General features: G+C 40.1%; 1 long non-coding RNA gene across 1 annotated transcript; it reads right to left on the reverse strand.

Annotated features, from left to right (window-relative positions):
* Nucleotides 1–8,905: 8,905 nt before the first annotated feature.
* On the reverse strand, nt 8,906–25,205 carry LOC117515475. Its single transcript, XR_004562162.1, has 3 exons — nt 25,193–25,205; nt 14,609–14,611; nt 8,906–9,000 (listed from the first exon to the last, which is right to left on the reverse strand). It is a non-coding gene; the product is annotated as an uncharacterized LOC117515475 (long non-coding RNA).
* Nucleotides 25,206–25,588: the final 383 nt, after the last annotated feature.

The raw sequence follows: 25,588 nt of genomic DNA on the forward strand, positions 1-25,588 counted from the left end.
TTTAAAACTTTGAAAAAAAATCCAGAGGCCTTATAGCTTTAATAAATGGTTCACATTTTTTTCCCAAATATATGCAATTCACACACCTTTTCAAATCCAAACACTTTCTCTCTCTCTCTCTTAAACCTAAAGAATAAGATCAGATAAATTGTCCTTGGTGCCACTATAAAAGTCATACTTCTGTAGTCCAATCACAGGTGTGTGTTTATTGTCTGCGTTCACGATGGCAATCAAAAAACACAATGCATTTTAAGCCCGAGCCCTAAAATGAGAATATTCTACAGTAAAGAGGAGCAGAGGCGCTGCGACAACTGTCCTGCAGGCAGCTGCTCGGCTCAGCTATTAGGAAGGGCTCGTGACAGAGGAGCTGGCATCTGCTGCTGCTCATATTGTGTGGATACAGTACAAACACACCTGTTGACCTCGTATCTGCTTTCATATAGTGCTGCTGGCTCTCTGACAGGTGGCCTCCAAACAGCCCACGCGACCCTCTCAGTCTGACGTCCTGCTCACCCCCAGCTGAGCTTGTTTGGCTTCGTTCACAATTTTAATAAGGAAATTTAAAAAAAAGGGGGACGACAACCGTGCATTAAAACCTCAGTCTGATTGGGGTTAGAATGACAAGCAGGCAAACCTCCATCAAACAGCTCGTTTGGTCAACAGTATTACAAGTTTAGATTTTGTGAAAAAAACAAAACAAAAAGACAACAACAAAAAAAAAAAACAAGCAAACAGCCCCCCCCCCTTTATGTTTTTTTTTTTTTTTTTTTTTTTTTTTTTTTTTAGGTGAATTAGACTTCTTCCTTCTCTTTGTCATTTTTTTCCAGTCCATTGTGGGGCCTCTGGGCCAGGTTCGGCCCACTGATCCAGGAATTAAGGTATGAATTAAAAATCTACTTAAAAACTGCACAAAAGTGCACAGATTATCACAAGGACAAAAGTGTTTTTTTTTTTTTAATGTAACAAGTTTTATAACGTAGTAGTAGTTTTATATATTAGTTTTTCCATCCAGAGGCACAGAATCGTGGGACATTTATGATGTTTAGTCAAGTTAGAACAATACACGTACCTCCCCATAAGGTGCTGTTGTGATATTTGAGTGTTGATTCCATACACTGATTGCATTGTTACAAAATCAGCCCGGTCTCATGTTTTTTTCCATGCCCCCATCATGAAAAGCGGGCACTTTTCATGACATGGTTTTTTAATTTTGCAATTTCCAATCTTCCCCTTCTCCTAACTCCAGTCGGCGGCATGCATGTTCTGCCCGACACGTGTGTCTTATGGATGGCGCACCACAGCACAGACACCGCGTCATGTGGAACAGAGCTCACGTGGGTGACGTGACAGTCAGATCGCCCGCTGTGTGTTCTGATTTGACAGTCTGTTTCAACCTGGGGAGCTGTCAGTGGCTGTTCCGTGCGCGCTTGCCTGCTGCAGCTTGTTGCCACCACGGTGCACATCATGGCCCTTTTAACATGTACCATATATAATTATTTATTATCCTGTCCTATTATTTCTATGTTGTATCAGTGTTCTTATTCGCAACGGCAGAAGTTGATGAATAAAATAGAAGTTTTGTTATATTTTTCATGGTCACATTAAAGAGTTCCTCCTCCGCGCGGACTCTGGCAAACCCAGATTTCACAGTGGGATGTCTGTGACAGTGTGTCCCTTATATTCTCTTTTTAACTGCTTCCTCAGATCCTCTTTTAGCTCACGCTCCTGTGTACTTCTGACATCAAACTGCCTTTTGAAGTGGGAATTTCTCTCTCTCTTCTTTCTGTCTCATGCTAGATGAAAGAGGAGCATAGGGGCTCAGCGCTGCACAGAGCGGCCTCTGCAGGCGGAGGTAACCACAGGGTCCTCTAACCCCCCCCCCCCCCCGTCAAACTCCCCCAGCAGTGATAGAAACCAAGGAGGACAAAAAAAGTCCATCCCACGTCGTCTCTCTGACTAATTGTAAAGGGCTTTTGCATTCTCCTCTGCTCCTTCACACTGCAAAAACTGTCCCTCTCAAAGTAAATCAGATAATCCGAAATCTCACCAAATTGTCTTGTATTAAGCAAAAACAAAAAACAAACAAACAAAAAAATCTCCCAGTGGGGTAACAAAAATTTAGAATTCTCAAAACTAACAACATGTCTTGGCACTGAATAATCAAAATGTGCCTTAAACCTAGACAGAATTCTTATTTAAGATTACCCTCTGTCTTAAAATAGGAAAACAATTTTGTTCTTTTGCTTGATGATTTGAAATCCATTGCCTTTCCTTGTTACTGGTTAAATACAGCTTGATATTAGCTGGAAAAACTTAAGAAAAAGCGAGATACATTTTCCCAAAATAAGGACGTTCTTTCTGATGTAAAAAAAAGATTGACAAGATTATTTTCTATTTATACCAAATTAAGTACAATTTTCTTGAAACAAGTCTTTTTTTAAATTTCTTAGATATCAGTTTTTGCAGTTCTCCTGCTGTCCTCCTCCTCTTCCCCCTCTTTGTCTCCTGCCTCTCTACCCCTCCGCTCGGTTGTCCCTCCTTCCTCTCTGCCCTCTCTCATGGCACTGGACCATGCTGATCTTGGGACATCCCCAGTATTTCTTGGCTTGTGAAGCAAATATAATTGAGCGGTAATATGACACTTATTCTCTTTTGCCTCTGCATACTTCACTCAATGGCTACAGAATATTGAAGTTCAAAGTAGGCATGATGAACATGTTATTTTTTTCTTTCTCTTCCCCTTGCTGGTGATTACAGTATAAAAGGAATTTGGTGAAATGAGGAGCCGGAGAGATTTTTTTTTGGAAGGAATCTCCAGTCTGTGCCTTACCTTGACCCAACAAGAGGCTCCAAAAAAAAACCCTTTAAGAGGACTTCTCCCTTCTCCAATGAAAGCAAATTGTGGAATAGATGAGCTGGGAATCAAATTCCTGCAAAAAGCCAAGAGAACGGGCCAGAGCTTAATGAAATGGAGTTTTTATTATTTACAGCAGAGCTACAGTGCAGAGGGTGTGTGTGAAGATCATTTACAATCATTTCCATTGGTCTGTACAGCAGAAGCCTCACCTGAAATGTTTCTCATTACACCAACAAGCATACTTTTGCAGGCTGCAATAAATACAGTTTACATAAGGCAATGTTTCTATTACAACAGTTACAAAACTGTACAGGAAATGAGATATATGTCAAGATCTATCACAAAATTAGAGTGCATCAAATGCAAGCTATTTATTAAATACAAGATCAATATCAGCTATTTTATGCACTGCAAAAAATGAAAATATAGTTGTCCAGAGACAAAGTCTCTCCTCTTTCCCCTTCCATTTTTCACCCGTCTTTAATGTGTGCATCCATCTTTTGAGGAATGTGCATACTATAATTATAGGAGGCCTTTCAAACAGCAGCTACACGGTGGAGTTTTAGTTTCTCCTACGCCCACGCTTCAGCAGTATCTTATGGAATGGGGAACACAATGAGCATATTTTGATTTTGAGTGTGTGTGGAGGTGCCTGTTGTTAAACCTCTGTGTATTTTTCATTGTGTTCCCTCTCATTGGTTAGTCGCAGTAAATAATCACCTGTCAGAAGGAATTCAAAATTTAAATAGAAAAACTGAGTGCCTTGATGAGATTAATTCATTTTAACTGAATTATTAATTACATTATTTTTTGATATAAGTGAAAATCCAGGACCAGACCATAACATGTGTTGTCCTGCCACAGCTGTCTGTTACCTCTATTAAGGAAGTAACACATTTTTCGGACTAAATAAGTCACAGCACAGCACAAGTCGCATCTGTCAAAAAATGCAGAAGAAAGGAAAAGGAAATGAACACACACAAGCCACACTTATTTTTGAAACATACATTTCACAAGAATTTAAGAAAAAACCCATTTTGTATCAATTTGGAAAGACTATTCAGTCACACTTTAGCCTAGAGAACATAGGCTAAATATCTATTTTTTGTGATTTTTGTTTCCACTGTACTGAAAACTGTGATTCTCTTTTTTTACTTGACACCATCAAATATGGCCATTGAGTACTGTGAAGACTTTACGTCCTTCCATCTGTCCGTCCATCTCACAGAGAACATTCTTGGGACACAGACCGTGGACAAGTTCAAAGCTGGCTAACCTTGATCTATTTTAAGAGGTATTTTATAGGTTAAAAAGTCACAGTCTATTTCATTCTGTTGTTTTTTTTTTGTTTGTTTTTTTGAGTACTCTGACAGCCAATCAGAGTAGAGCAGCACTGTGACGCCAGTGGCAGGTTTCTGTAAAACCACTTCATTTATGTGTTTATATAAGATGTTTCTCAAATATTCTGTAAAAGCTAGTGAGAATAAACACTTCTAAAGCTGAAAACAATGTTTTTGGAACCTAATAACACCTCTGAAGTGTTTTACAAGACAGTTTACGGGCTTTAGCGTGGTGACGTCACAGGCTAGCTGCAAACTGTTTTGTTTGTGCATAAATATAACCTCTTTGTCATTATATTATGTAGTGAGAAATAAACACTGCTAAAACTGAAAACGCTGTTTTGTAACCTGATTCATAAGCCATTTTGCAGACGTCAGCATGCACGCTAACTTCAGCTAACTCAAAGCTAACTCCTGTTCTTGTGAAAAGCTCATAACATGAATATTGTTTATGATTGACTGATAGAGGGGCCTTTACTGAACATGTACAAATTGTACGTAAGACAAGAGGACCTAAATAATTAATGTAAATAACAAAAGTACAATTATATATATATATATAGTACTTTGCATTGAGATACTAATTAAACAACTGCAAATTATAAAGAAGACAATGTTCATACGGCCAAGGGTATTTTAGCATTGCATTATATTTTTTAAGCATATAGATTGCTTTGGAATATAAGTCACAGAAGCTCCCAAACTAGTTAACAAAAAAAAAAGCTATTTTCTTATGTCAGTTAGCAGGATTAGGCAAAAACTCTGAACCCGATTTTCATGAAAGCTAGTGGAAGGGTGGCATATGGCCCACTGACGAAACTATTAACTTTTGTAATGAATCCAATACAGGGGTGGAGCCAGGACTGTTGCTTTTGTAATCACTTTCTTCAACATTGCAAGACATGCAAGGTATTTTGAACATTTTTGTGATTTATCTCAAGAGATGATGTAGATATTATTGCTCCACATATACCTGATTCTTTTCCCCATAAAATCTTTCCATTATCTCTTGAGAAATTCATGAATTAAAAAAAATGCTCCTGGATTTCCAGCCTATTGAGGCTGGGAAGTCCTGTATCATCGCTCTTAATTGTATCTACTCCAAAAGTTAATGATTTGCTCCTTGGCACATACAATGAGGAAAATAAGTATTTGAACACCCTGCGATTTTGCAAGTTCTCCCACTTAGAAATCATGGAGGGGTCTGAAATTTTCATCTTAGGTGCATGTCCACTGTGAGACACATAATCTAAAAAAAAAAAAAAAAAAAAATCCAGAAATCACAATGTATGATTTTTTAAATAATTTATTTGTAAGTTACTGCTGCAAATAAGTATTTGAACACCTGTGAAAATCAATGTTAATATTTGGTACAGTAGCCTTTCTTTGCAATTACAGAGGTCAAACGTTTCCTGTAGTTTTCACCAGGTTTTCACACACTGCAGCAGGGATTTTGGTCCACTCCTCCATACAGATCTTCTCCATATCTTTTAGGTTTGGAGTTTCAGCTCCCTCCAAAGATTTTCTATTGAGTTCAGGTCTGGAGACTGGCCAGGCCACTCCAGGACCTTGAAATGCTTCTTACGGAGCCCCTCCTTAGTTGCCCTGGCTGTGTGTTTGGAGTCATTGTCATGCTGGAAGACCTAGCCATGACCCATCTTCAATGCTCTTACTGAGGGAAGGAGGTTGTTCCTTCAATACGGTGCAGTCGTCCCGTTCCCTTTGCAGAAGAGCACCCCCAGAGTATGATGTTTCCACTCCCATGCTTCACGGTTGGGATGGTTTTCTTGGGGTTGTTCTCATCCTCTAAACATGGTAAGTGGAGTTGATTCCAAAAAACTCTATTCTGGTCTCATCTGACCACATGACCTTCTCCCATGTCTCCTCTGGATCATCCAGATGGTCACTGGTGAACTTCAAATGGGCCTGGACATGTGCTGGCTTGAGCAGAGGGACCTTGCTGCCCTGCAGGATTTTAAACCATGACAGCATCATGTGTTACTAATGTAATCTTTGTGACTGTGGTCCCAACTGTCTTCAGGTCATTGACCAGGTCTGTGTAGTTCTGAGCTTTCTCCGAATCATCCTTACCCCACAAAGTGAGATCTTGCATGGAATCCCAGACTGAGGGAGATTGACAGTCATCTTGTGTTCTTCCACTTTCTAATAATAATCATAACAGTTGTTGTCTTCTACCAAGCTGCTTGCCTGTTGTCCCGTAGTCCATCCCAGTCTTGTGCAGGTCTACAGTTTTGTCCCTGGTGTCCTTAGACAGCTCTTTGGTCTTGGCTATGGTGGACAGGTTGGAGTGTGACTGAGTGTGTGAACAGGTGTCTTTTATACAGGTAACAAGTTCAAACAGGTGCAATTAATACAGGTAAAGGGTGCAGAATAATAGGGCTTCTTAAAGAAAAATTAACAGGTCTGTGGAGCCAGAATTCTTGCTGGTTGGTAGGTGTTCAAATACTTATTTGCAGCAGTAACATACAATAAATATTAAAAAAATCATACATTGTGATTTCCGGATTTTTTTTTAGATTATGTCTCTCACAGTGGACATGCACCTAAGATGAAAATTTCAAACCCCTCCATGATATCTAAGTGGTAGAACTTGCAAATCGCAGGGTGTTCAAATACTTATTTTCCTCACTGTACCTTCCAAAAAGTTTTCAAGAAACTCTGTCTCTCTGTCTGTGTGTGTCTATTCCTATTAAAATATATGTATCTCTAATAGTTACAGAGATATAATGTGTGGCTTGTTGGAGGAGGTACTCTCTAGTTTTTCTTAGCTTCACTGTAAATCAGCCCGTATTAGCACCAATAAACTCAGGAAGCAGGTTGTTGTTGTCTGAATGTCTGCTCTGCTGGTGTGAATTTCAATTCATTCGACTGTACCCCGTAAGGATCGGTGGGTTTGCTGATGTTTACTAAAAGAGATGAAATATTTGCTCAAATAATCTGCACGGAAATTACATGCGCAGAATGATTTCGACGATGGCTGCATGGGCAATTTTTACTTTTAATTAAACAATGTAAGAATGCTAATTATTTTCCAAGGTAGCATTTTATGTTGGGGTAAAAAAAACAAAACAAAACATACACAATCAGGCAAGAGCGACAGGACTATTTGCAGCAACTGATGTCAGCTAGAAAATCACATTCGCACTTTCTGGTGACAAGTTGGCTGACGTCAGAAAAAACGTTTTTGTGTAAACAGTCCATTGTTTTAACAAAAGAAGAAACTTGGATTTAAACATTTTCTGAAAGTGATGAACTGCAGCTGTGAGGTTTTCTGGATTCATTATTTGGCTGCTGCACTGCCTCAGGTGTCCACAGGTTGCAGAGAGGTCGGGTGGAACAGCTGGAAGAGGTCAGATGCTTTGTGTACACACTCTGGCTGTACAGCAAGATGCACAGCATTTCCATAAGCAATGGGATTTTAAAGCCTGCAGATGGGATATATTTTCACAAAATCAACCACTTTATCTCCACTTCTCCACTAACATACTGCCCTTCCATCGTTTAACCCATGTTGGCTCCAAAGTGTGAGTTCAGTCATTATGACCTTGAGTTTAACCTTTCACATCACCTAAGGTCAAGGATATATGGTGTTTATCATAACCATAGGTGTGTTCTTTACAAATTGGTTGCAATAGCTTTCATAAAAATCCACAATGTGTGCAACTGAGTCAAAATTTTGGTCTTGACTTTTAAATAACGTTATCCTTGGCTGACCCTCAGTCATTTCCACCAGGTTTAGTCTAAACAGGATCAAAACTCTTCAAGTTATTTTTTAATCGCACATGGACTGACGGGGCTGCATGTGCCACCGCTCCATGTGAGTAACATTCAAAGCTGCCACCGATTTAAAAAAAATAAATACTGAATCTCATCGCAACAAAATTTTTGGCTGTATTGTTCAGCCAATTTTTGACAAAGACGTCTGCACTAATGCCCAACCACAATTCAGCCACCCACATACAGATGGTTATGTACAGCCACAGGAGGCGCACTACATATTTTTGCCTAAATTTTACAAGGTTTGCGGGCAAACGTTTCTGGCCCCGCACCTCCTTTGTAACTTGCAATTTTTTAAAAAAAGCGAACATTACATATAGAAATACGCTGTGTTTGTTCATTTTTGCATTTAAGACAACAGAGGACGTTATTGTTATTCACAAGTTAGCATCATGGTTTACTTTTGAGAGGGTTCCCTGTGCTGGTCACATGATGTGAAAAGGAAAAATCCCACAAAATATCTGTGAATGAAGACCATCAGGTAAATTCTCTAAAGACTGCAAAAGCTGCTCTGGTGCAAGGACAACCAAGAATTCACATAGGTATGGTTGAATATCCGAGTCCCTGATGTGCACACACATAGCAATGTAACATAGTGACCACCGAGCTGCTGAAAACAAACCGCTGTTGCTCTCATTTCCTACTTGACATCCATTGCACTCGCATCATTCTGCCATGTTTTTTTTTACTTAAAATACACCAGTTTTCACAGAGAATGCCACGATCGTGTGTTGTAGTTGGCTGTACCAACCACAATAAGTAAAACAATCGAAAAGTGCATTTTTTTTTCAAGCTCCCAAAGCGCCACAAAAGTCCAGACAGAAGGGATAAATGGCTGGCTGCTATCAGCTGAGTAACGAGGATGGTCATGGGGATAACACCGCTGGATCGCTAGTGGCATCATTTATAGTCGGAACTACGACGGTATCTGATCGTCTTCGAACCTCCGACTTTTATTCTTGATTAATGAAAACATTCTTGGCAAATGCTTTTGTTTTCATCCATCTTGCGCCAGTCCAAGAATTTCAACTCTAGCGGCACAATACAAATGCCCCTGGCTGGTCCCAGTTCAGAGAGCGAAAACTCACAAAATAGAACTGGAGTCCTATTCCATTAATCCTAGCTGGGGTATTCAGGCCTGCTTTAAACACTCAAATTTTTCAAAGTAAACGCTTTGAACCTCGCGGGACACTCAGCTAAGAGCATTGGGGGGCACCGAGAGGCAGGGGCTGGGACAGACGGCAGCTTGCCTTGCAGCGGGCTGTCAGCTTGATCCCGAGATCCAACTACGAGCTTTTTAACTGTAGCAACTTTAACTTTAACTGCAGCAACTTTTGTACACCTATCAAGGCTCTCCACATACTCATACGCCATTTGGTATGACCAAATCGGCAGGCCTTGTGAATAAGCAGCAGTAAAGACTACTATATCGACAATGGTTGTGAGTGCACGTACAGTTTGTTTCAGTGGCAATCCAAAATGGCGGCCGTAACTAAGTGGAAGTGACGTAGGCCCAACCGTACCTTTTCGTAGGATGGGTATCGAGAACCGGTTCCTTTCGGGTATTGTTAAGAAATGATTCGATCCACCCGACATCAATAAGCTTTGTGCGTAACGATTCTGTTATCGTTCCTTCAGAGTGGCCGTTGTTTTGGGGGGTGTTTGTCAGGAAAATTATCATTTCTCTACATTGATTACAGACCCTGCAGCGGGTCCGTAATCAACTTTTCTGCAGCGTGGCTTTGCTTTGAACCTTGAACCAATCGAAGCAGTGGTTCGCAGATTGAAGCAATGCTTCGATCTATTGCTTTGTTTATTCTTTCTTTCTTTCGCTTAATTTTCCCCCTCTAAATCCCTAAAGAGCATACGTCTATGAGTATTATTTACCTTTTCTGTGTTAAACCAACCTGTTATGGTCTTCTGAAACAGTTGATAGATGTATTTTATGACTTAAAAATGGGAGCGATGCTAACGCGTTAGCATGTCTATGGCATTTTCAATGTTAAAAGTTAGCATTAAGCAGTTGCAGCTGTTATCACGTTCGGGTGCATTTGTTTCAAATTGTAATATTTCTTAAATTTATTTTTGTTTATATATTAATAATCTAATGATTATTATATACAATTTTAGAGAAAGAGACAAAAAGAACCTGAATAGAAACACAACAGAAAATATAAAAGCAACTAACAATGAACATAAATAAATAAATAAATAAATACATACATACATGCATACATACATACAGAAATAAATGTGTTTCCTGTGACACCTAGTGACTCTTACACCTCCATTTCATCCCTGTCTATTTAAGTTTAACAGTTTGTTTCAGTCAAACCATATTTCAATGTGTTAATTTCTTCAGTGATTTCCTCCAGAACTATCTGCCAAGCTAGAAAACAGCTGCATCCCACTAAGAGTAGACTACTACTGGAATGAATTTGAATAAGGAAAGTTGTTTTTTTTTTCTCACTAAATGGATGCTGCACTCACTGCAGTTTATCGTCTGGAATAGTCCCAGATTGCATTTCAGAGCTTCTAGAATTGAAACATTTTCCGAGGCCATGGTTCTCGACTGGAAAAAGGTGCTTTGCCCTCTTCAGGTCGGTGGAGTGTGAAGGAGTTTAAGTATCTCGGGGTCTTGTTCACGAGTGAGGGACGGATGGAGCGTGAGATCGATAGACAGCATCTGCAGTGATGCGGTCGCTGTATTGGACCGTCGTGGTGAAGAGAGAGCTGAGTAGGGGGGCAAAGTTCTCGATTTACCGATCGATCTACGTTCCGATCCTCACCTATGGTCATGAGATTTGGCTCATGACCGAAAGAACGAGATCGTGAGTACAAGCTGCCGAGATGAGTTTCCTCCGCAGGGTGGCTGGGTGCTCCCTTAGAGATAGGGTGAGGAGCTCGGTCACTCGGGAGGAGCTCGGAGTTGAGCCGCTGCTCCTCCATGTCGAAAGGAGTCAGTTGAGGTGGCTCGGGCATCTTTTCCGGATGCCCCCTGGACACCTCGCTGGAGAGGTGTTCCAGGCACGTCCCATTGGGAGGAGGCCCCAGGGAAGACTCAGGACACGCTGGAGGGACTACATCTCTCAGCTGGCTTGGGAATGCCTTGGGGTTCCCCCGGAGGAGCTGGGGGAGGTGTGTGTGGATCGGGAGGTCTGGGCGGCTTTGCTTGAGCTGCTGCCCCCGCGACCCGACTCCGGATAAAGCGGAAGAAAATGGATGGATGGATGGATGGATGGATGGATGGATGGTGTTGGGGGGTAATTTTGGGTTTCAGCTTTTTTTGTTTTTTACCACTTTCATCCCTGAATATGTCAATCGTGAGTCATGTTTGTGCGGATTAAAGTTACTAACTGGGACTCCTGTCTTGTTGTGAGAAAGAAACGAGAATTGTCCTCCGTTCTGTTCACACAGCACCAAACGTTGCGCAGTTCTCTGACGAGTCAAGTTAGAATGATAGAGTCCAGTCTGAATTAATAACTTCAAAGTGAAACACCGTTTTATTTTTATTTATGTCCAGAGATCAAGGATACAGTGACCAATTTCCTATTTATTTACTTTAAGACTCAATGAAATACGTAGAAAATCTGTAAAGCCTACTTTTAGTACAAAATTCACGAGGTATCGGTAAGGGAATCGATAAGGAATCGGATCGATAAGCAGAATCGATAATGGCATCGATATCGATAAAATCTTATCAATACCCATCCTACCTATTCGTGTTTGATGCAGACGGGAAGAAATGTTGCTGCACAGCTGCCAATCAAAAATAATCAGATAATTGTGAGTGATTTTAAAATAAAAATTAATTTTATTTGTTAAATGATACTACGGTCACGTCCATTTGTTTGTTGGTTGGTTGGTTTATTAGCAGGGTTACTCAAAAAAATCCTCAACAGATTTCAATGAAATTTTTTACCAGGGGCGTATCTTGGCCTAACTTAGAAGTCATTAAATTTTGGTAATGATCCGGAACACGATCCAGATCCAGTAATTTTTTTAATGATTCTTTATCATTGCAGGATAAGGCCAATTTCATCATTTTTGCATTTAACTTCATGAAGATGGGTCACAAAGGCCGAACAAAAATTAAGTTACGACACAACAATAATTTAGCATTTGTTTCTCCTCATTGAATAAACTTGTCATTAGAAAAAAAACTTGTGCAGTTCATGCAGTTTCTCTTTATAATACATTAGCTGACGATCTAAGGGTTTAACCCTCTGGGGCCGACTCTGTCATATACGACGGCTGAGACCAAGCTTTACTAAATTTATAAATAACTTTGTAATGATATAAGATAGAAACATACTTTTTTTTTGCTGAAAAGTTAACGCCGCGGACTTTCGAATCACCATCCATCATCTTTGTAGTCCTCATAGCTGTGTAATGACATGAGCAATGTGAGTGTCCAATTGGAATTGGCTCACGTCACATGGTTTTCCAAAATCCAATCTTAGGGCAGATTCACCTCACGTGACACACCAAAGATTGTTTTTTAGGAGTGATGTGTTGCTAGTTTATTATAGCTTGCTGTGTGTTTTAATAAATGTGTGGGTGAATTCTTAGACTATGGGCACTTATTATGTTCTTTGATCATATTGTATGAAAAACAGTAAAAAAGGGGAAATTTTATAAATTTTATAGTTATCTTCACAATGAAAGTGTGTTAAGAAATTTGTTGTAGTAACCTATGATGACTTTTTCACCTTTTTTCAGCATCATTATATGCAAATATTGCCATTTTGTGCTTGTTCCACACCCAGACTTTTGATCTTCAATGATAAAAATGATGGTAAAGAAACGTTTTTTCTAATGTTTTAAATATCTCTGAATAAAATATCAGTAAAATAATCAAAACATAATTGGGGTATTCAATGTCATACAACTGTTGTGATTTTTTAAAACAAAATGTAGTTGTCCCACACTATTGCCGTAATTTCCACCACAACACTGTAATGTCCCTTTAAACAGTTTGTATGAAAGATTGTTTGGGTAGTTTCTATGGAGATAAACAATGACATCAGAGCACATGTATATAGCGCCAAATCACAACAAACAGTTGCCCCAAGGTGCTTTATATTGTAAGGCAATGGTGTGGTGGAAATTACATTTACAAGGCCAATAGTGCCCGTAGTTAAAGAATCACCCGTGTGTGGAAAATTATTCCGCTTTACTTTTTCCTTTCTTATTTCTGATTGTAAACTTTTATTACACTTATAAAACACAACTATACAGTAGCATATATGTTTTGAAAGTACAGGTTGTCCTGAAAAAAAAAGAGACATAAAACTTGATTGTGGGATGCAGGGAGAGCTATTAACAGTAACAATAAAACATTTATGCCAGGCGAGTGAACTGTCCAAAAAATGGCCTCAGACCCCAGAGGGTTAACCACTGAACCTGAAACATGGCAGTAGATTTGTGAAACAACATGGAATAAGTCTCTTTGCCAAAGGGTATTCCATGTGACGTCAGTGACCTTATGGCCTTGGCAGAGGTTTGCGCTCACCGAGTGCTTCCAGTTAGATTTTTTTTTTCCAGCTGTGGGACTGTCATATTCGTGAAATTGTTGCACTTCTCCATGACGACAGACTTTAAGCTAACTAATGTGAAAGTAACAGCAAACAAACACTAAAAACATATTTTTAAAAATAAAGCACATTAGCCAGACACAGCAAAGCAAAAATCATTGCTGTTCTAATGCTATAGGAAGTGTTTGTGCTGGCCAAAATAATAAATAAAAACACGTATGTTGGAGAATGCATTCTGGGTCCGTTTTATCTATATGCGGTAGGGATTATTGGTCTTTATACTTCTGACATTTGAGGTGACAGAAGCACACAGTGCCCAAAAAACACAGCTATGTGTCATAGCACCTAGCAAACTGTTCAAGTAACATATTACAACCCCAATTCCAATGAAGTTGGGACTTTGTGTAAAATGTAAATAAAAACAGAATACAATGATTTGCAAATCCTCTTCAACCTATATTCAATTGAATACACCACAAAGACCAAGATATTTAATGTTCAAACTGATAAACTTTATTATTTTTGTGCAAATATTTGCTCATTTTGAAATGGATGCCTGCAACACGTTTCAAAAAAGCTAGGACAGTGGTATGTTTACCACTGTGTTACATCACCTTTCCTTCAAACAACACTCAGTAAGCATTTGAGAACTGAGGACACTAATTGTTGAAGCTTTGTAGGTGGAATTCTTTGTCATTCTTGCTTGATGTACAACTTCAGTTGTTCAACAGTCCGGGGTCTCTGTTGTCGTATTTTGAGCTTCATAATGCACCACACATTTTCAACGGTCGACAGGTCTGGACTGCAGACAGGCCAGTTTAGTACACGCACTCTTTTACTACAAAGCCACGCTGTTGTAACACGTGCAGAATGTGGCTTGGCATTGTCTTGCTGAAATAAGCAGGGACGTCCCTGAAAAAGACGTTGCTTGGATGGTAGCATATGTTGCTCCAAAACCTGGATGTACCTTTCAGCATTGATGGTGACATCACAGATGTATAAGTTGCTCATGCCATGGGCACTAACACACCCCCATACCATCACAAATGCTGGCTGTTGAACTTTGCGTTGGTAACAATCTGGATGGTCTTTTTCCTTTTTTGTCTGGAGGACACGACATCCATGATTTCCAAAAACAATTTGAAATGTGGACTCATCAGACCACAGCACACTTTTCTACTTTGCGTCTGTCCATTTCAAATGAACTCAGGCCCAGAGAAGGCGGTGGCGTTTCTGGATGTTGTTAATGTATGGCTTTCGCTTTGCATGGTAGGGTTTTAACTTGCAATTGTAGATGTTGCGACAAACTGTGTTAACTGACAATGGTTTTCTGAAGTGTTCCTGAGCCCAAACTGTAAGATCCTTTACACAATGATGTCAGTTTTTAATGCATTGCCGCCTGAGGGGTGAAGGCCACGGGCATTCAGTGTTGGTTTTCAGCCTTGCCGCTTATGTGTAGAAAGTTCTCCAGATTCTCTGAATTTTCTGATTATATTATGTAGATGATGGAATCCCTAAATTCCTTGCAATTGAATGTTGAGAAACATTGTTCTTAAACTGTTGGACTATTTTTTTCACGCAGTTGTTCACAAAGTGGTGATTCTCGCCCCATCTTGCTTGTGAACGGCTGAGCCTTTTGGGATGCTCCTTTTATACCTAATCATGACAAATATTTGCACAAAAACAAAAACCTCTATCAGTTTGAACATTAAATATCTTGTCTTTGTGGTGTATTCAATTGAATATAGGTTGAAGAGGATTTGCAAATCATTGTACTCTGTTTTAATTTACATTTCGCACAACATCCCAACTTCATTGGAATTGGGGTTGTAGTACAGTTTTCAATCAGTTGTAATACAAATGCCTCCCCTTCAAGTAACTATTAACTTACAAAGAGTGACTAAGATAGCTTGCAAGCTAGGTAACTTAGTCCAAGTGCTACAATGGCTCATCAAACAGTCATTTGAAAAAGTCATTTGAGAGTAAATAAAGTACTGGGCTACTATATTATTCACTAAAAATTAACTGGTTCTCCATCCACTTTTACCAACAGTTTAGTTAATCATGTCAGTACATTACAGAATCATATAGTTCTTTGTTGCTAGTCTTAATTTCACATTTTCAGGAAGAAACATAAAGTTCTTGAAAGGCATTTAGTTTAATGTCAGAAGGGTCTGTGTCTCATATTAACACTGTTTTCATTATGAACTGATCTCTTTTATGTTTGGGAAATGCTTTCTGGATATTGAGCTAGATAGGCCCTTTAGCATAGCTGGTGTTTCAATTGTTGGTTGGCTGAGACCAATTTGTGACTTGTTGTCTAAATCATTAGTATTGCACTGTTAATTTTCAAAAGGTCCTGTTTTGACATTTTTACTATTTTCATGATGTACTGTTCTCCTTCAGATTTGGAAATGTCTTATGCTATTGTACCAGATACAGCATTTTGTACAGCTGGGATTTCACATATCTGTTGGCCCAGAGATAGACCAATTTGTTGTCTAAATCGATAATTAATGCTGTTACGTTCATTTTTGAAAGGCCTCATTAGTACAGTACCTACACTGATTTCAGAATGTCACTTTTGAAATAAAGTGTTTCAGTCATAGCAGCTATTTGGGAGTATGAGTGATTGTCTGGCAATATGTGTGACCCTGCAATAGACTGGCACCCTGTCCAGGGTGTACCCTACCTCTCGCCCAGTGACTGCTGGGATATGCTCTAGTCTCCTCGTAACCCTTATTTTAAATGTGAATATAAAATGAATGAATTATGACAGAAGAAAAAACTTGCCAATTCTGAAGGTAAATAAGATAAAGTTAAAATATGAATGAATGAAGAAGTTCTAGCTCTGAATGAACATTAAAAATCATAATAATAATAAACTGTCAACTTTTCATCTTATATTACAATCATTCCATGCAAAAAATACCGATCAGTTTTATTCATATTGGACATCTGTCCAGCCAATATTTCAAATCCATTTTTCTTAAAACAAAGAAAAGTGGATTTTGAACCATCTGATTTTTCAGTAAATGGTGTGTTGTTCGGTTAATATTAGTCCTCTGCCCACCTAGTAATTTTATAAAATAACTGAATCTTACAGTTGTCATATATATATATATATATATATATATATATATATATATATATATATATATATATATATATATATATATATATATATATATATATATGAGCGTCCGACTAGGCAATGAGCACACACAAAGTTGCATCCTATGAATGTTGCAACGTCCGAATGAATTTTACTTGGTAGTTCCTCGTCTATCCAGAGTTGGAGCCTGAGGCCTGTCCAAAGGAGATATTTAGACAACAGAAAAAATTCAGAAGTGCCTTCAGAAATGAAGAGGGCACTTAGCCTCCCTCTTACATCAAAGACTTAAATCTCAGTTCTTCTTATGCCCTCATGTCTCAGCGCCCATATGGCTTCCTTCATTGGAGAATTCAAAATTTTAAAGCTATTCTCTTCTCAAGGGTCAAAATCTGGCAAAAATTTGGATCACCTAAAGGAAAAGAGAGTTCATATTTCATCTGCAGGCTAACCCCATTGGGGACTGTGACTTTTAAGCTCTCCTGGGTCTTATCAGTGTCCATGAGTGATGACATCATCACACCCCGCAGAGCCATTGCTGTGACATCAGGGCCCTTCATCTGTGCTGACACCTCTGCGTTTCTGTATGGTCACCCTTCGGATTGAGGGCTTGGATGTCAGCTCGTCTTGGGCTGGAAACTGATTCGGATCCAGAATTCGTAGAACGGCGTCCATTTTCCTCATCCCATCGGTTGGATCTGGATTTAACAGAGCAGAGACAAACGGGTAAGTCACCTGCATGCCTGTGGGATAAAAGGTTACAAATGTGTCATAAAGCAAAGAAAAGATGACAATGATGGAGCGGGACATTATGTAAAGCCACATTTGCCAGCCAGTCAACATCTACTGCTAATGCATAGGCAATTTAACGCTAGCCACAGCGAAAGGCTCTGCCCGAAAATGGAGGCGAAACACAGATAGTCAGCGGCATGCAAAATGCCAGGGAACCAAATCCGTATCAGTGCACATCCAGGCAACGCATGAGCACAAAAACAGAAGTGCACAAACATGAGTGAGACTGCTTCAAAGGTTTTTTTTTTATATGTCTGCATTGTCCCAGCCTGGACTTTTCCTCTGTACTTATCAAGTTATCCTTTCTTCCAAAAATAAAAGCTACTAATATGCTCTGATGGCTCCAATAGCTACAAGAAAGGAGCAAAATGATCAAGATGGTGCTTTGTAAATCAAAGCCTAAACAGCCACAGACATCAAAGAGCCGTGACATCTTACGCAACAGGCGGACAGATCCAGACTCCCCCATGTACAAGCCCCTGATGGCTAGCAACTGGTCCCGACTGCCTTATTCCTGGCAGCGTACACTCAATAGTTACATCAATGGCATTTTCATTGGCTTAAGGCTGTGGACCCTCTTTCTCCTCTTCTTTTAGTGTGTGTGCCTGATGGACCAGACATTTTAATGGCAGAGAGGGACATTTAGCAGATATTATGTTGTTGAAATATGAGCCATGATATGATGCAATTAAATCTGCACCAGAAAAGAATGAACTCCCATCATAGCAATCATCATAATTTTAAACAGCGGAATATTTTTAAATGTCTGTGGAGCTTTCCAGAAAATAAACTGGAGCCAGTTCAACATCATACCATACACACAGACATGTAAAACAAAGCAAGTCTTGCACCAAATGAATCATGCAGACAAACCAGTGTACAGTGTACAGGTTTTTAAAGTTTCCAGGTTTTATAGATGTGTTTCCAGATGTTTCTGGGCCAGCACAGTAGTACAAGTGGTTAGTACACTTGCCTTCCATCAAGAAAATTCCCAGTTCAAAGCCACCCATTGCCCATTATCTGTGCACATCTGCAGTTGAGTCAGGAAAGGCATCTGCCTTAATGCTTCAACAAACAGATCCATACTGATCTGTTGAGGAGAGACTACATGCAAAAATGAAGATACAAAGGAACTTCATGTTCTAGACCCTTCTGGAATGTGGACTTTGTTGGCTTTGTGATGGAATAGTCACATACCTGTGAATTAATAGTTTGAATTCTTTCAGATACATTAATGACTAGTCTTAAAAGGTAAGGTAAGGGGAAGGTAAAGTAATAAAGGTAAGGTAATAAGTAACTAGTAATGTAACTTGGTTAATCTTAAGATTGAGTTACTTTTTAGTTACTTTAGTTAGTTACTTTATACAGTTACTTTTTACAGTTACTCCATTCACAGCTTTATACAGTTATTATTAACCTTTATTAGCAGCTGCTGGCAATTTATTGTTAGCTGCTAAGAAAGGTTAGGTAAAGTAATAAAGGTAAGGTAACGGTAAGGTAAGGTAAAGAAATAAAGGTAAGGCTAAGTAAAAGGTAAGGTAAAGTAAGGTAAGGTAAGAGTAAAGTAATAAAGGTAAGGTAATAAGGTAACTATTAATCTACTTGGTTACTCTTAAAATGGAGTAATGAGTAATAAGCAAAGTATACTACTTGGCAAAGTAACTTATAGTACTTTCTGAGTACTTAGTTTTAAATAATCCTAGATTTACTAGTTACTTTATAGTTACATTCAGCAGATCCGCAGCTGCTCATTAAGTAACTGTATAAATAGCTAATAAAGTAAACTTTTTCAAAGTAACTGTGGCAACACCATAACTATCCGTGACTATGTTTCTGATATGCCATAAAACCACAAAATTGTCTCACAGCCATATTGTTCCTCACTCTGGCATTAAACTTGGAACTGCTTAAAGCACGTCTAACAGCTTCACTGGGTCGAATTCAGCTCAACTTAGCAGAGGCAAAACTCAGCGTGAAAAAAATGTATTGTGTCCACTAAGCTTCAAAGAAAAGTTGTTGTAAGTGTCAAAGAGGGTCCACACGAGATACTGATTTTTGAAGCATGTGTTGATGAAAACAAATTTGATACATTTTGATTTATTGCAAACAGCCTTTACTTTGCAACAGCAACGTTACTTCATCTAAGTCATATCCTATAGATGTGGCTGCCACCTGCTGAATTTTTATGGATTTGGATAATGGATTAGGAGAAGGTGTGGCTGTCAGTGAGGAAAACAGGCCATTTCTGCACAGAAGTACACCAAATCAAAGCAGTAAAACATTACTGATTTCACAGCAGTTGCATTATTTATTCATTTCTTCAATTCCTATACACACTTCTTTTCAGCAGTGATTGAGCGAGACGGGGGGGGGAAGCACACCTTGGACAGGATGCCAGTCTATCGCAGGGCGCAGTTGCATTATGAAATTCAAATAGCGTCTCTACACAACCCAGAAAGCATTTTGTATGAATTTAGTAACAAAAGAAAATAGGGAGGGAGTTAAGCTATGTATGCAGTGAATGGGTTCCGAGAGATGGAGAGAATCCACACAGAAATTTATGACATCAGAAAGGCAAATTTACTTTGATTGTTTAGCAATGATTACCTTCTAAAACTCTAATAACATGGTTCCAATCCCACAAAACCTTGTGGGGAAGCTTTTGTATGACTGTAGCTGAAGCAGACACTTCTTCCGTCTCTCTCTGACTTGATCTACCATATTGCATGGCATGTCGTGATTTAGCATCATGAAATATATATTAATCTATTGGTTTGTGATAACGTTCATAAGGGGATCACCAATTTATTCTAATACGTACATTCCATGAGGGGTGCACGAAATTAAAAGTGCTGGGGGGAGGGCAGATTATGGTTAGGGTTAGAGGAAGGAGGAGAGGTAGGGTTGGTAATGTAAGATTTAAAAAAAAAAACCTGTCATGAAATTAGTCAAATTTTCATGAAGGGAGCACGAAAAAAACTTGTGAGACTGGGTTGGTCCTGCTTGACATACTGTACGAGGGCTGTCAATAAAGTAACGGTCCTTTTTATTTTTTTCAAAAACTATATGGATTTCATTCATATGTTTTTACGTCAGACATGCTTGAACCCTCGTGCGCATGCGTGAGTTTTTCCACGCCTGTCGGTGACGTCATTCGCCTGTGAGCACTCCTTGTGGGAGGAGTCGTCCAGCCCCTCGTCGGAATTCCTTTGTCTGAGAAGTTGCTGAGAGACTGGCGCGTTGTTTGATCAAAATTTTTCTAAACCTGTGAGACACATCGCAGTGGACACGGTTCGAAAAATTAAGCTGGTTTTCAGTGAAAATTTTAACGGCTGATGAGAGATTTGAGGTGATTCTGTCGCTTTAAGGACTTTTCCACGGTGCGAGACGTCGCGCAGCGCTCTCAGGCAGCGTCATCAGCCTGTTCAAGCTGAAAACCCTCCACATTTCAGGCTCTATTGATCCAGGACGTCGTGAGAGAACAGAGAAGTTTCAGAAGAAGTCGGTTTCAGCATTTTATCCGGATATTCCACTGTTAAAGGAGATTTTTTAATGAAAGACGTGCGGACGGATCCGCGCGTCGGGACGCAGCCGACGCGGTGCGGCGGCACAGGAAAAACACCTCCGTGTTGATAACCATTTGTAAAATCCAGGCGGCTTTTGATGGCTTTCAGTGGAGTGAGTATATGAGAAATTGTTTAACAGGCAGGACATGTTCCAACTTGTCCTTAAGGCTTTCAACAGAGGTGTTTTTCCTGTGGCGGAGCGTCGCGGCGGCTGCGTCCCGACGCGCGGACCCATCCGCACGTCTTTCATTAAAAAAATCTCCTTTAACAGTGGAATATCCGGATAAAATGCTGAAACCGACTTCTTCTGAAACTTCTCTGTTCTCTCACGACGTCCTGGATCAATAGAGCCTGAAATGTGGAGGTTTTCAGCTTGAACAGGCTGATGACGCCGCCTGAGAGCGCTGAGCGACGTCTCGCACCGTGGGAAGTCCTTAAAGCGACAGTATCACCTCAAAATCTCTCATCAGCCGTTAAAATTTTCACTGAAAACCAGCTTAATTTTTCGAACCGTGTCCACTTCGATGTGTCTCACAGGTTTAGAAAAATTTTTGATCAAACAACGCGCCAGTCTCTGAGCAACTTCTCAGACAAAGGAATTCCGACGAGGGGATGGACGACTCCTCCCACAAGGAGTGCTCACAGGCGAATGACGTCACCGACAGGCGTGGAAAAACTCACGCATGCGCACGAGGGTTCAAGCATGTCTGACGTAAAAACATATGAATGAAATCCATATAGTTTTTGAAAAAAATAAAAAGGACCGTAACTTTATTGACAGCCCTCGTATATGCAGTTTTGAAGTTACATGTAGCTTGAATGAGCTTGTTTATTTTATTTCCAAACCCTAGGTGTCATTGCCATCAAGGCCAGCTCTGCTTGGATTCATGTCCATTTCTGGTTTAGTTTCATTGCTGTGGTTGTTGCACAGCATTCTACATGTTGACTTGCTATGACCTACGTAGGACACAAAGCAGGAGTAATGTCATATTTTTTCATATTTCTGCCTATAACACTTTTCTCTGAGATTTCATTATGACCTAAATAGTTCTGCTAAGTATATGAAGCACGCACGGGCCCGCGCAGAGCTTAGAGAATAATAGGCTATCATAAACATGTTGGGCAGTAATCTAGAGACTTATCAACATTCTGGTTGGGGCTTAAAATGGATCAAGAATCCCCACTGCTGCGTCCCAGAAAGGAGTGGGCTGGGACACCCAGGAAGTACAAGAAAAATATATGAGAATACCACACAGGACCTCTTTTTACTTTTCTCACCTCTCCCTTTGCATTTGGGTGTTGTGTGTTAGCTTTCAGTTTGCTGTTGAGAGATGCATGAAGCATGTAGGAGTAGGGGAAGCCGGGGCACAGTGGATCAGAAATGTGGTTTTGTGGCAGCATAAACACATTATGCATAGGTTTAGGTCATTCTATTGTGGATTTAATACAGCAAGTTATTGTTTATAATGCTGTGTTACTTATTTCTTCCCAAGTGTAATTTATAGGTGTTTAAAACTGATTTTAAAATTTTTGATTCACTGTGCCCCAGACACTAATTCACAGGGCACAGTGAATCAGTGTCCAGGGCACAGTGAATCAACTTAGAATATGAGGTCTGTCCGTAAAGTATCGTACCTTTTTATTTTTTTCAAAAACTATATGGATTTCATTCATATGTTTTTACGTCAGACATGCTTGAACCCTCGTGCGCATGCGTGAGTTTTTCCACGCCTGTCGGTGACGTCATTCACCTGTGAGCACGCCTTGTGAAGGAGTGGTCCCGCCCCCCTCGTCGGATTTTCATTGTCTGGAAATGGCGGAATGAAAAGGACTTTTTTTCCATCAGAATTTTTTCAGAAGCTGTTAGAGACTGGCACCTGGAAACCATTCGAAAAATTTATCTGGCTTTCAGTGAAAATTTTACGGGCTTCATGTTGTGAAAGTGTAGGAACACAGACCCACAACAGGGGGCGCAATGAACGGACAATGGAGAGAGTAAATAACAAGATTTACTACTGAAACAAGCACGAGTAATACAACAAACACATTTGGGGGTCGAATCCCGCTGGTGTCGTGTGGGCAGGTCGAAGGTAGGAGACGTCTGTCTCAGTCGAACCGGAACCACCCAGATCTCCTCTGCCACCGAACCCTGGAATACTGGAACCCCACACCGCCAAGTCCCGAATTCCCAGGTGGCCACTGCCTCCGCTCGTCGGATCCGGTTACTGCTGGTAGGAGAGAGCAACCAACACACAGGATGGATGAACGCACCCAGTAACAGAGAGGGGAGAAGCCGCCTCCACCTCTTGGCAAAGTATAGCAGGAAGTGAGTACTTATCCAAAGAATGAGGTTTTCAGTAGTCCCAGTCCTGAAAAAGGTTTTAACTAACACAGTCTTAGCTGATGATGCAATGTAAACTGCAGAGAATACTACCTTGGTCTTAGGCGATATCTCGGCACTGAGGTGGAGACGCCGTCCTCCTGATATACCTCGGTGCTGATTAGAACAGCTGTGTCTGGTGATGGGTGACAGCTGTCACCCAGGCTACTCCCATGATGCGGCAAGCGCCCTCTGGTGCCTGGAGCCCGCACTCAGGCAGGGCGCCCTCTGGTGGTGGTGGCCAGCAGTACCTCCTCTTCAGCGGCCCACACAACACTTCACAGAGAATAAGGACTTTAACTACAGTGTTAAGGACCCCTTTAAAGGACGGTCGGTGGCCGCGCTGCGAGCTGCGACGATGCGGGCACAAACCACTGGATCATTTCTAAGCTGATGGCTCTGTGGATACGAGACCGTCGTGTGGCTCTTTCTCTGGTGTATCACAAGACCTGGACATCAGCCATTTCTCCGGCAGATTTCACTTTAACAAGAGATTTGTCATGGAAAGCCGCGCGGTAGGCTTCGCGCGTCACGACCGATTCGCTGATGAAGCGAGACAAAGGAACACCTCCGTTTCGGTCCTTATTCTCTGTGAAGCCCGTAAAATTTTCACTGAAAGCCAGTAAATTTTTTCGAATGGTTTCCAGGTGCCAGTCTCTAACAGCTTCTGAAAAAATTCTGATGGAAAAAAAGTCCTTTTCATTCCGCCATTTCCAGACAATGAAAATCCGACGAGGGGGCGGGACCGACTCCCTTCCACAAGGCGTGCTCACAGGTGAATGACGCGTCACCGAGAGGCGTGGAAAAACTCACGCATGCACGACGACGGGTTCAAGCATGTCTGACGTAAAAACTAATGAATGAAATCCATATAGTTTTTGAAAAAAAAATAAAAAGGTACGATACTTTTACGGACAGACCTCGTATAATGAAAAAAACACATGAATTATAACGATTTTCTTCCAAATGATTAAATATATGCTGATGCATATACAAACCAGCTATGTAATGTGCAAGCATCATATAGAGTGATATAAGTCCTTTAGAAAGTATTATAAATACCACTGTCATAATTTCTGTTTAAACATGAAAACAACTGTTTTATAATACCAAATTATAGAAATAATTAATGGAAAAATAAATGTCTAAGCTTCAACAAGTAATATTGGCTCATCCACTTGATACTGGGGCTTAGTAAATCACTTTCTAGACTGATTCACTGTGGCCCCAGTGCAATGTGACACACATGAGTCATGTTATCAATAGCTGTAGTCTGGAGAAGACATAACACATGCTTTCCGATGGACGAGGTATCTTCTAACTAATACAATTTTTTGGTCCACCTTTCCGCGGTTGTTAGAAATAATACAGACACTGACATCCACAAAATTTACTTTTGATAGGAAAAACTGACTTCACTTGCCAACTAGTTTACCCTTAATGTATCCAAAACAAAACACTATTTATAAAGGGGGGTGTCTTTATGGATAAAAATATGGCATACCTGCTGCAAATATATATGTAGTTTTGCAGATATAGCTACTGATTCACTGTGCCCCTTGATTCACCATGCCCTGGTTTCCTCTACTGTGTGTTAGTGGAGGTGTGAGTCATGTGTCCATGTGGGTGGATACAGTTTGGTTGTTTGGGCATTAAATCATAGGACAGGGAAAAGAAAAAAGAAGTTGTCTTTTGAATTTCTTTCTTGGTGTCCTCTACACAATATGGCAGGTGGACAAAATGCTCTGGCGGGAAATACTGCTTTAGTGAGACGGCAATATGTTCAAACAACTCTGAGGTCAGTTATGACGCCACAGATGGTACGACTTAGGTCAATATCCTGTCACGTCTTCCAGTCAGTGCTGCCGTGACCACTCTTCCTTTCTGCTAATAAAACGTTTCCTGTGTTTCTCGATGGTACGTTGTCATGATGTTTGAGATTTCCTTAAAAAACAATTACATAATTTCACACAGTGCAAAAAACTGTTCCTCTCAAATAAGCCAAATAAACAAAGTCAAGCCAAATTGTCTTGTGTTAAGCAAAATAATAATAATAAATAATAAATAAAAAAAATCTGCCAATGGGGTAAGAAAATTTACTTGGTAGAATTCTACAACTAGCAAATGTCTAGGCACTGAATAATCAAAATGTGCCTTAAAGTAGACAGAATTCTTATTTTAAATGAGCCTGTCTTAAATAAGGAAA

This window comes from Thalassophryne amazonica, chromosome 8 (genome assembly GCF_902500255.1).
Source record: "Thalassophryne amazonica chromosome 8, fThaAma1.1, whole genome shotgun sequence".
Classification (NCBI taxonomy): Eukaryota; Metazoa; Chordata; class Actinopteri; order Batrachoidiformes; family Batrachoididae; genus Thalassophryne; species Thalassophryne amazonica.